The sequence below is a fragment of the Nycticebus coucang genome, chromosome X, assembly GCF_027406575.1.
Source record: "Nycticebus coucang isolate mNycCou1 chromosome X, mNycCou1.pri, whole genome shotgun sequence".
In the NCBI taxonomy this organism is placed as follows: Eukaryota; Metazoa; Chordata; class Mammalia; order Primates; family Lorisidae; genus Nycticebus; species Nycticebus coucang.
Window position 1 is genome coordinate 11,915,881 of NC_069804.1, and position 12,319 is coordinate 11,928,199.

General features: G+C 40.4%; 1 protein-coding gene across 2 annotated transcripts in view; it reads left to right on the forward strand.

Annotated features, from left to right (window-relative positions):
* The window catches only part of EGFL6 (EGF like domain multiple 6), a 63,291-nt gene that overhangs the window by 9,335 nt on the left and 41,637 nt on the right, over nucleotides 1-12,319 (forward strand). The gene's annotated exons all lie outside the window — the stretch shown is intronic.

Sequence of the window (12,319 nt, forward strand, 5' to 3'; positions counted from 1 at the left end):
AGGGCTTGCAGGGATCCTACTTTCTGGGATGAAGTTGGCACAGATTGTTTCTGCCTTCATGCTGCTGATCCAGAAGCCATGCTCAGAGGAGAAATCCCTCTGCCTTCTGTCAACCGACTCCTTGCAGACACCCAGAGACCACTCCTTCCCCTCTCCCACGTCCGCTTCCCAGTAATGTCGGCCAGTGGAGAAGCTGGGTGTACCAGGACACAGGCCAGGTGGGTGAATCTCCTGGGATCTTCCAGCACGTCCTGATGGCTCTTTGCATGCTGAATGCTCCTTAGGTCCTCGGAGATGGCAAGAAGGGAGCTGGCGGTGTCCACATCCAGGTTCATATCTTCCCGGAACTGCTGGAGCTCATGGCGCACATGCAGCATATGCTCTAGGAGAGGCCCATGCTGCTTGAGGAGAAAGATCAGCCTTCTCAACTGCCATTCTAACTTGGGAGGTTCATCTATCAATTTTCGGCACACGGGGCAGATCATTTTCAAACCCACCCTTTCTCATGGCCAAGTTTGGATGCAATCCAAACAGAAGATGTGCCTACAAGACAAGGAGACGGGATTGGTGAACAAATCCAGACAAACTGAGCAGGTCGCCTCTGCATACAGACTTTTGGCCATGGTCCCTGAGGGTCACTCCTTGGCAGGCAACTGAGCTGAAATGACGCTTTATCTGCTTCTTGGAAGTTCTTAGAAATCTTCAATACACAATCCGATCCTCAATATCAGGACGTAGTTGTCTGCAGACTTCCAGATCATGTGCTTGCCGGGACCAAAGCTTCTCCTTATGGGAGCTGAGCCCAGCTGGGTCTTTAACAGGATCTTGGAGTGAAGTCACACCCCTAATCCGTACTTCTTTAAAAGTCACCTTGAGTAGGAGATTTCCAGTAGAAGACTTGGAGATCCCAAGGCTGCAGCTCTTTGGCCCCTGACTGGTTGGCTCTCTGCATGGCAATATTTAAATATATTTAAACATCAGCAAAAGAGGTTTAACTTCTCAATTTGTCTTGGAGAATATCATGAAGTTTCCTGGAACCTGACCATAAACAAGCATATTAAGAATTCTGGCTCAGTATATTTTTGCGGAAAATAAGGAATTCTATGAAGAAATACTACACTACTTACACAATCTCCGGAATGTTTTTAAATTAACTTCAGCTGTGGAGACAGCGATTTTCTGATTAATGTGATCGATGTAGACAGCAAGATATATAATGCATTAAAGAAACTTTGGGCAATTCAGCGTTTAGCTCAGACTCTCACAGTTTGGGGCCTCCTGCCCGCAGGGTCTTGCTCACCTACATTGACACCTCCCTGCCTCAGACCGGGTTCCCTGATCCTCATGTTTGCCAAACATTATTTAGGATGAGACATCTGAGGGATGTGAGAGAGAGCCACAGAGACAGAAGCTGGACAGCCCATCTAGACCTTCCAAGGTGGCAGAGGATGTTGGAGGGATCAGTTCAGTCCAAAATTAGGCATTCTCTTTCTAAGTTGATAAATTTCTCTTTATCACTCCAGTTTTCTCAGGTTCCATGGGGCTGTGTCAATCTAGCCCAATGCATAGAAGCTCATTTATGTGATCTGATATCTTTTACATTCCAATGATTGATACTATGCCTTAACCATTCATATTTGATATTCCAGAATGTACTGGCCAAATTGTATACATATAAACAAATACATGTTTCACAAATGTGAAACTAAATGCAGTTCATATTAATAGGTTTCTAAGTCTTTTTTGTATTAATGGATTCACATAGAAGGGAAAAAAACAATGTGTACTAGATTTTAGGAAAAGAAATGGCTCTGGAAATACTACTGCGTTGATCAGAATAGGCTATTGTCTTAAATTCTCTCCAAATCTCAGTGACTGAACACAGTGATAAACACAGTAAAAGTTTATTTTTTTTCCCTGCCTCGTAGTCCAAGGTATGTTTGAGAGACTCTGGGGCATGCCTCTGGCCCAGCCTCTGTCCATCCTGAGATGCCCACTTCTCCTTCCAGGTATGAATACTCTTTATTCAAGGGCTGATGGAAAAGGAGCATATCGAGAATCCTGTGGGAGGCTTTGTGAGTCAGGCTCGAAGGTTGCCCACCTCCTGTCCACACACATTCCATTGGCCAAAACTAGTCACGCGGCCTTAACTAACTGGCAGCTGGGAAACATGGCCTTAGTTTTGTGCCCAGGAGATACAGAAACAGATTTGGTGAGCATGTAACTTTCTCTTCCACATTTGTTGAATTGCAACATATGAAAACACAGCTAGGTGGTCTTTTGTAACGTATAAAAATGGCGATTTCATATGGTTTAGCCTAATAGTTTATGTCCCTTATCCAGAGTACTCACAACCAGGTATTAAAGGAAAAGCATTATCGAATTATTGATAGGAAAGCTAATGAGTGGGGCTGGAATTAGAGCAAAGGGCAGGTATGTGTAGCAGGAGAGGATCCTGGGAAAGGAATCTGAATCGTTTGTTAACATTAACTTGGAATAGTTCTCAAGAACTGTGTAGAAACTGAAAGTTAAAGCTTTTTTAGAGCAGTTTTTAAAAAAAATTTACAAGATAATGTGCTATTATTGTCAATATCCTGCTTCCCTGTACTGGATTCCTTTGTCCCCCCCCCCCCGCTCATATTATTTCAACTTAAAAAACAATGTATATATTAATAATTAATTTTCTTTTTACCCATAATTTTAAATAGGTGCATATGTTCATTTTCAAAAAAAATTGGCAAGCATAGAGTACAGAACTGGATTCTTGATGGAATAAATCAATTTCTTCTGACATCTAGAAATAAGCAAGTTAATAATTATCAATTCAATAATAATTTTTCCTCTTTAAACTATGTTTCCATTTTTATGACCAGAGGTAGAATTTGGCGATTAAACCAGTAAAATCCCAATTTGAAGCTATCTCACAAAGTTGGATGAATACATGGGCCTCACACCCATTAATTCCAAAAGCGTGTTGCTCATTCATGAACTCACATGTTTCTCTGATGGTTTTTCCTACAGTGTCGTTTCATGCAGCTTGGTCTCTTTCAGGAAATATGCACAAAACATGTTGCGTCCACACGGCAGCTGGAGGTTGAATGATGTTTTCAGATTTGTATAGTTGTCTGAATAGCAAAATCCATCTGTAGTTCTCAATCATGAGTTGAGTTGATTCTTAAACAACTATTGCTTCCATTTTTTACACAAATGACAATAAGGCTAGATCTCATGGCAAATGTCTCATATCTTCCAACAGAGCTGTGATACTAAGATGCATTTATGACTAGGAAAGGAATTCCTTAAAATGGATGCTTCATTACAAATTTTTGCTGGCCCAAGTGTTAGTTATTGACATTTTGGAGAGCTTTATAAGTGGCACTTTATACAACGTCAAAAATGATGACTTGGGGGAAATTAATACACCTCCGATTTCTCAGGTTCACCTTTTCACCTGCAGGCAAGCATATGAAAGTAATAAAGCTCAAGAAAAAGAGGATTTCTCTGGAGAACTGTGGTAATGTGCAAACAGTGTATGAATTTCATGTTCTGGTAACTTTCTCCCGTTAGTTAACCCCAGGCAGTATACTTTACAATCCAAAATAATTGACTTTGACCAGTACATAGGGAACAGGTTTGGCCACCTGTTCCAAGGACCCTGGGCTGATTTCTAATTAGGCTTTTAAAAAGTATCAGATTTCAACAAATCTCAAATTTGTTTTTGTGTGATTTCACATCTAACTGTTTTCAAAATCTCGTTGGAGCTTAGTGAGCTCAACCTACTTCTATGGGGGCTGTTTTATATATCTCAAAGGCCTTGATATTCCAATGGCTTGAAATCCTTCTATAACTCTCTGGAGCCTGCAGGATGGACAGAATGTTCTCCATGGACACAGATCCTTCCTTTCTGGCTCCTGCTCATCTTCCTACTCCCTCTTCACCCCCCCCATTCCCTATGCTGCCCCCTCACTCCCCTACTCCTAACACACCCCACTGTGTGTGCTCAAATTTGCAGGTTACCAACTTCCCATGTTCTTAGTAGCCCACCCTTGGCAAAGCTGTTTTCTCCACCTGGAATGCCTTCCCCACTATACAGCCTCCTCCTATGTCACCTGCATAAGTTCCACCAGTCACCAGAATTCTTAAAGGGTCCCAAATTCTCCAGAAAACCCCTCACTCACCCATTGCAACCTAATCACTCCTGTGTCTTCCCCTACCTCCCGAAGACCTACCCTTCTGGTAGAGGTCATATGTCAGAGTATAATTATCTGTTTACTTACCCATCTTTGTCCCTCCTATAGTCCCAGTGCCTACTACAGTAGCTGACATGTGTATTGACCTAATTTGGGGTAGACAAATGGATAGATGAATGGGTGAATAGTTTGGTGAAGTGTGTTTCTATCTGGATTCTAATATCAATGAAATACTCAGTTTTTCTTGGCCTTAGTTTCCCTATGTGTAAAATGATAGTTGGAACTGAATGACATCTAAGGTCACTTTCCTTAAGGTGAAATTCTGTGATCATCTCCCCTTCCAGCGAAAATTCATTCCTATAAACATAAAAAAGTAAAGTTATAGGGAAACCATGGCAGCTATGAGTGTGCCTTGCAGACCTCCAACTGCATGGGGCGTAATTGACCAAGGACCCCAACTACTCTGCTCTTGGAAATCTATCACCACTTTGAAGTGAGGCCACAACACCCACAGGCTGTTCCCACCGATGACCAAGCTCAGCAGGGATGTTCAGGCAGGCCCTTTTTGGGAAACATGACTCTCCTTTGAAGGTTGACACATTTAATAATATTAATCCTACTACTGGAACTAATAGAAGCAATCAGGGAACATTTATGTGCTGTCACTGTTCAAAGCCCTTTCATTATCATGGATACCTTTAAGGTAAATACTTTTGTTTTCCACATTTTAGAAATGAGATAACTGAGGCATAGAAAGGTGAAGTTACTTGCTGAAGGTCAGAGAGTTAACATATAGCAAAGCCAGAATTCAAAACCAGGAAGGAGCCAGGCACATGGCTCACACCTATAATCTCAGCGCTCTGGGATTGCTAGGCCAAGGCAGTTGGATTGCTTGAGCTCAGGAGTTCGAAACCAGCCTGAGCAAGAGCAAGACCCTGTCTCTAAAAGAAACAATAGCTAGGCATTGTGGCAGGTGCCTGTAGTCCCAGCTACTTGGGAGGCTGAGGCAAGAGGATTATTTGAGCCCAGGAGTTTGAGATTGCTGTGAGGTATGATGCCATGTGGTATATGTACACCATGGGCAACAGAATAAGACTCTGTCTCCAAAAAAAACAAAACAAACAACAACAACAACAACAAAAAAAAAAAACAGGAAGGAAGGAGATCACAGTCCTAACCACCATGTCATGCAGCCTCTCAACACCCAAAGTTCATCCTGTTCTCTTTTTTTATTTTTTTATTAAATCATAACTGTGTACATTAATGCGATCATGGGGCACAATACACTGGTTTTATAGACTGTTTGACACATTTTCATCACACTGGTTAACATAGCCTTCCTGGCATTTTCTTAGTTATTGTGTTAAGACATTTACGTTCTACATTTACTAAGTTTCACATACACCCTTGTAAGATGCACCGCAGGTGTAATCCCACCACTCACCTTACCTCCACCCATCTCCCCCCTCCCTCCCCTCCCTTTTCCCCTACCCATGTGAAAGCCAATTTTAAATTAGTTTCATAGTAGGGCTGAGTACATTGGATACTTTTTCTTCCATTCTTGAGATACTTTACTAAGAAGAATATGTTCCAGCTCCATCCATGTAAACATGAAAGAGGTAGAGTCTCCATCTTTCTTTAAGGCTGCATAATATTCCATGGTGTACATATACCACAATTTATTAATCCATTTGTGGATCGATGGGCACTTGGGCTTTTTCCATGACTTAGCAATTATGAATTGGGCTGCAATAAACATTCTGGTATAAATATCTTTGTTATGATGTAATTTTTGGTCTTCTGGGTATATGCCTAGTAGAGGAATTATAAGATTGAATGGCAGATCTATTTTTAGATCTCTAAGTGTTCTCCAAACATCTTTCCAAGAGGAATGTATTAATTTGCATTCCCACCAGCAGTGTAGAAGTGTTCCCTTTTCTCCACATCCATGCCAACATCTCTGGTCTTGGGATTTTGTGATATAGGCTAATCTTACTGGACTTAGATGATATCTCAAAGTAGTTTTGATTTGCATTTCTCTGATGATTAAAGATGATGAGCATTTTTTCATATGTCTGTAGGCCGTGCACCTGTCTTCTTCAGAGAAGTTTCTCTTCAAGTCCCTTGCCCACCCCAAGATGGGATCATGTGTTTTTTTTTTTTTTTTTTTTTTTTTGCTTATATGTTTGAGTTCTCTGTGGATTCTGGTTATTAAACCTTTGTCGGAGACATAACATGCAAATATCTTCTCCCATTCTGATGGATGTTTGCTTGCTTGACTTACTGTGTTCTTGGCTGTGCAGAAGCTTTTTAGTTTGATCAGGTCCCAGTAGTGTATTTTTGAAGCTGCTTCAATTGCCTGGGGGGGGTCCTCCTCATAAAATACTCGCCCAGACCGATTTCTTCAAGGGTTTGCCCTGCACTCTCTTCTAGTATTTTTATAGTTTCATGTCTTAAGTTTAAATCTTTAATCCAGTGAGAGTCTATCTTAGTTAATGGTGAAAGGTGTGGGTCCAGTTTCAGTCTTCTACAGGTTGCCAGCCAGTTCACCCAGCACCATTTGTTAAATAGGGAATCTTTTCCCCACTGAATGTTTTTAATTGGCTTGTCAAAGATCAAATAATGGTAAGTAGCTGGATTCATGTCTTGGTTCTCTATTCTGTTCCAGACATCTACTTCTCTGTTTTTGTGCAAATACCATGCTGTTTTGATCACTATCGATTTATAGTATAGTCTGAGGTCTGGTAGCGTGATTCCTCCTGCTTTGTTTTTATTTCTGAGTAATGTCTTGGCTATTCAAGGTTTTTTCTGATTCCATATAAAACTAAGTATTATTTTTTCAAGATCTTTAAAGTATGACAGTGGAGCTTTAATAGGGATTCCATTAAAATGATATATTGCTTTGGGTAGTATGGACATTTTAACAATGTTGATTCTTCCCAGCCATGAGCATGGTGTTTTTCCATTTGTTAACATTTTTAGCTATTTCTTTTCTTAGAGTTTCATAGTTCTCTTTATAGAGACCTTTCACGTCCTTTGTTAGATAAACTCCCAAATATTTCATCTTCTTTGGCACTACTGTGAATGGGATAGAGTCCTTAACTGTTTTTTCAGCTTGACTATTGTTGGTATATATAAAGGCTACTGATTTATGAATGTTGATTTTGTAACCTGAGACTCTGCTGTATTCCTTGATCACTTCTAAGAGTTTTGTAGTAGAATCCCTGGTGTTTTCCAGATATACAATTATATCATCTGCGAAGAGTGAAAGTTTGATCTCTTCTGACCCTATATGGATCATCCTGTTCTCTTAATAGAAAAACTCTCCTCATTTGGCTTTCTTGACACCGTACTAACCTGGTATTCCTCTGGGTCTCTTTCTGAACTTTTCTGTTTCTCAGTCCACCTCTTAAATTCTAGTTTCCTTGGGGCTCTTCCCTGTGCCTCCTTCTCCTTTTATACTACAGCCATCCTGTAGATTCAGTAACCATCACCTGCACAATTCCCAAGTCTAGTCCTGCTTCCTGGAATTCATGCCCAAATATCCAGTTTCCTACTCAAATATGTCCTCTATGTTGTCTGTCTAGTGAGCACTTGAAATCACCATGCACCAAAGAGAACTCATTATTTACCCTATTGCTCTTCATATTCCTCATCTATATTCCTCATTCCAGGAACATGGTGCTGCCTCCTACCTGACAATGTATCCATCTCACACTCCACTTGCAATTGACTGGAATATGAGCTCCCTAAGAGGGGAGATCTTCTTATTTCCTTCTTGTTGCTAATGAACTCTGGAAAATAACCAAGTGCCTGATACATTGTACGTGCTCAATAAATACTTGAGAGCAAGTAAATGAATAAAGCAATGACCAGGTCTTGTTGATTCCATTCATTTATCCCCACCTCCACTGCTGCTGCTCTGGTCCAAGCAACCTGAATCTATCTTCCAAAACAAGTGGCAACCTTTCTTCCATTCTGCCTGCCTCCAGTCTGTTTTCCAGACTGCTTCCAGGATAAAGTTTTTCAAAAAGAAAATCTTATCAAATATTAAATAAGTGTCCTACTTAAAACCCTTTAGTGCTGTCCTATTGCCATTGAGATATAAAACTTCAAAACCCTATGGCTCTTACTATAGTGTGGTTATATCAAATTTTCCTAAAACTCCAAAGCCCTAACTTGACTCACAAGACCTTCTGTGATGTAGCTTCTGCCCACCTCTCAAGGCTCATCCCTCCCCAACCAACTCCCCCTTTCTGGTCTTCTACTGGTTCCTCAAGCACAAGCATGGCATCTCCTAGGCTGTCCTTATTCTATTCCACTACCTGTAATATTCTTTCACTCCATGTGGTTGACCCTTGTCCATCTTAAGTCTCATGAGGGCATAAAGATTGCACCCTCAAAAAGAAGACCTTGGACCCCTTAGACTGGATTATGTTTCTTTGCTTTAAGCTTCTATGGCAGACTTAATATGTTTAGTCCTCTATGACCCTTTGTCTAAAGGCTCATGAGTTGGGGACCCTGTCTGCCAGGTTTATCTTCATGTCTCTAGCACCTAGCACAGTGCTCAATACTTAATGCTCTATTGAGGATTATACTGGGTTTTTTGGCATCAGGAAACAGGCAAGTCCCTGCCTATTGGATTTGGGGAGCATATTGCTTGCATCTCTAAGATTTTGTTGCTAGATTGAAATCTAATGAAATGAGTCCCACATGCCTTATAAAAATATAGAATTAAAATCCCATAGGCAATTCCTTCAAATGGGAGCTTTGGGGGGAAAATTGAGAAATAAAATCCCATAGGGAGAATTTTTCCCTTTATAGCTTTTCTGTTTATCATGTTTCCTTTTTAAATCCAACTCAGATGTCACCTCCCCTGTAACATCTTACTCCTCTTTCCTGGGCAAAGTTAGTTCCTCTTTCCATTTGCTCCCCAAACATCAGCTTCATGTTCTTAAAAGTAGAGGTAAAAGCAAATGTGAAGACTTTGTCAAGATTTCTTATAGACATTTACTGTTAAAAAATGGGCTCTCTGAATATTGACATGGAAGGTTTTTTTGCAGAGTGAGAAAAAGTTACATTACCTTGTTCACCAAGTTACAAGGATAGTTGTTTTTAATGATTAATTTCAATCTTGTCCTCAAATATTAAGGCCATCAAAACCAATAAACCAATTAAAAGTGGTCAAAGGACCTGAATAGACATTTCTCCAAAGAAGATATACAAATGGCCTATAAACACATGGAGAATGCTTAACATTAGCCATCAGAGAAATGCAAACCAAAAACAAAAGATACTACTTCTCAAGCACTAGGTTGGCTATTATTCTTTTAGAAATGAACAATAGCGTTGGTGGTGAAATTGGAACATTTTCCCATAGATTGATGGTGAGAATGTGAAATGATGCAGGCTTTTTGGAAAAAGTCTGGCAGTTCCTCAAAAAGTTAAACATAAACTTATCATATGTCATAGATCAGGCTGCTATAACAAGTTATCATACATTGAGTGGCTTATGAACAATAGAAATGTATTTCTCACAGTTCTGAAGGCTAGAAGTTCAAGGTCAGGGTGCCAACATGGTCAGGTTGTGGTGAGGACTGTCTTTTGGGTTGCAGACTAACAAATTCTCAAACTAGCTGACTTCCTAGCCTGTTCTTATAAGGGCACTAATCCCATTCTTAAAGGCTCCACTCTCATGACCTAATTGCCTCCCAAAGACCCCACTTCCAAAAACCATCACATTGAGACTACAGTTTCAATATGTAAAATTGCAGGGACACAAACATTTATTTCATTGTACCATATGACCCAGCAATTCCACTTCTAGGTATATACCCAAAAGAAATGGAAACATATGCACACACAAAAACTTACACACTAATGCTCACAGCAACCTTATTCGTAATGGCCAAAAGGCAGAAACAACCCAAGTGTCCATCAACTGATGAATGGATAAATAAAATGTGGTATATCCATGCCATGGAATATTATTCAGCAAGCAAAAGGAGTGAAGTGCTGCTATATACTATAACACAGATGAACCTTGAAATCATTCTGAAGAAGCCAGACACAAAAGGCTACATGTTGTATGATTCTATTTATAAGAAATGGCCAGAATACACGAATCCAAAGACAAATAGAAGATTCATGCCAGGGGATGGTGGGAGGAGTTACTGAGATTAATTTCTATTAGGCATGGGGTTTCTTTTTAGGGTTATAGAAATGTTCTAGAATTAAATAGACATGATAGGTGCATGACAATGAAAATACTAAAATCCACTGAAGCATACACTTTAAAACGGTGAGTTAACATATCACAATGTGAATTATATTTCAATTTTTAAAATGCTAATATTAAAAAGAATCCTTAAAGACCTCACTGTATTTGAATTAGCACTTTGTTCAGTAGTCTATAGTTTCTTCTGTGGGAATTGATAGTTACATGCAGACCGGGTTGAGATTGTGGTATCCCTTGTAGAACTGTTAGTGATATACAAATGAGATTATGGCAGATGGCTGCTGTATTTCTCAGTCAAAACTCTTTCTCAGAGCTTTGTAATAATACGTACCATGCTGTCCTATACCCTAATGCAGTGATTTTCAACCGTGGTGCCATGAGAGGATCCTAGGTGTGCCATAAAAACTTTTAAAGATTATTAAATTGTTTTTGAAAGAAGTTCAAAGCATAGTAAGTATATTCATTTTTTTACACTTTTTTTTTTTTTTTTTTGGATCAGTATAACTTAAGCGTGCCAGGGAAGTTTAGGTTCAAGTGTGCCGTGAGATAGAAAAGTTTGGAAAACACTGGCTATGATGCATCTGATTACAGTAGGCTGTGACCTTAAGAGCAGAGGCCAGATCCTTTTCATCATTGTACTCTTTGTGCCTAAGAAAGCACTTGGAACACAGCAAGCCCTCAGTAAGTGTTTAGCTTGAAAGTAGTAATTAACTTTCAATTCAGACCTATTGCAGACAGCACAGGGAAAATGTACCTGCCTTTGTCTGTTAAAGAGCCCAGGAAACAGCTTTACAGTGTATTTAATATATGTGAGGAAATAGTCACAACTCTCCACAGAACATTCAACACAAGCCTTTTCTTCCAAAGTCTGGTAGCAACCCTGTTCAACACCAGGACAGTAAGTATGCAAATAAGCAGCGACCTTTATCCATGCCTACACCATTTAGGGACACTTGGTGGGTGGTAGGAGCTCGTTCTTTCAGGCCTCTGGGTCAGGGGTCATCAAGCTATAGCTCTCAGGCCAATGCTGGGTTTGGTACAATCCTCTTTATATACAGCCTAGGTACTAAGATGGCATTTATTTATTTTTGAGACAGAGTCTCACTCTGTTGTTCTGGGTAGAGTGCCATGGCCTCAGCCTAACTCACAGCCAACTTCAAACTCCTGGGTTTAAGTGATCCTTCTGCCTCAGCCTTCCAAGTAGCTGGAACTACAAGTGCCTGCTACAACACCCGGCTAATTTTTCTATTTTTAGTAGAGACCAGGCCTCGCTCTTGCTTAGGCTGGTCTCCAACTCCTGAGCTCAAGTGATCCTCCCACCTCGGCCTCTCAGAGTGCTAGGATTACAGGTGTGAACCACTGCGCTGTGCCAGTTTTTGGTTGATGATGAATCAAAAAGAGAATACTATGTCGTGGCACCTTTAAAGTCTATGATATTCAAATTTCAGTGTCCAGAAATAAAGTTTTATTGGAACACAGTCACACTCATCTGTTTACTATTTCCTATGACTGCTTTTGTGCTTGGACAGAGACTTTATGGCCCACAAAGCCTAAGATACTCACATTTGGCCCTTTAGAGAAAATGCTGGCCAATCTATACAGTAAGAGTTTAGCAAATTGTGTTTCCCAGAGGCCATGTGGAATAAGAAGGAGCCCTGAGCTACAGTCCCTCACACCTGGCTCTGCTGGGGCTTTGACTTCAATCCACTGGGCTGGAGTTGCCTCTGTATAACATGAGAGGGCTTCACTGAAGGATCCCAGAACCCTATTAGCTCTTAATCATCTGCAGTGTGTGGTGATTTCAGTCAGTTCATTCATTCCCAAGTGGCCAATGGGGTAAAGGCACAGAGCTCTTGTCTGGAATGAGGCCATACAGCCAGGGAGTCACATT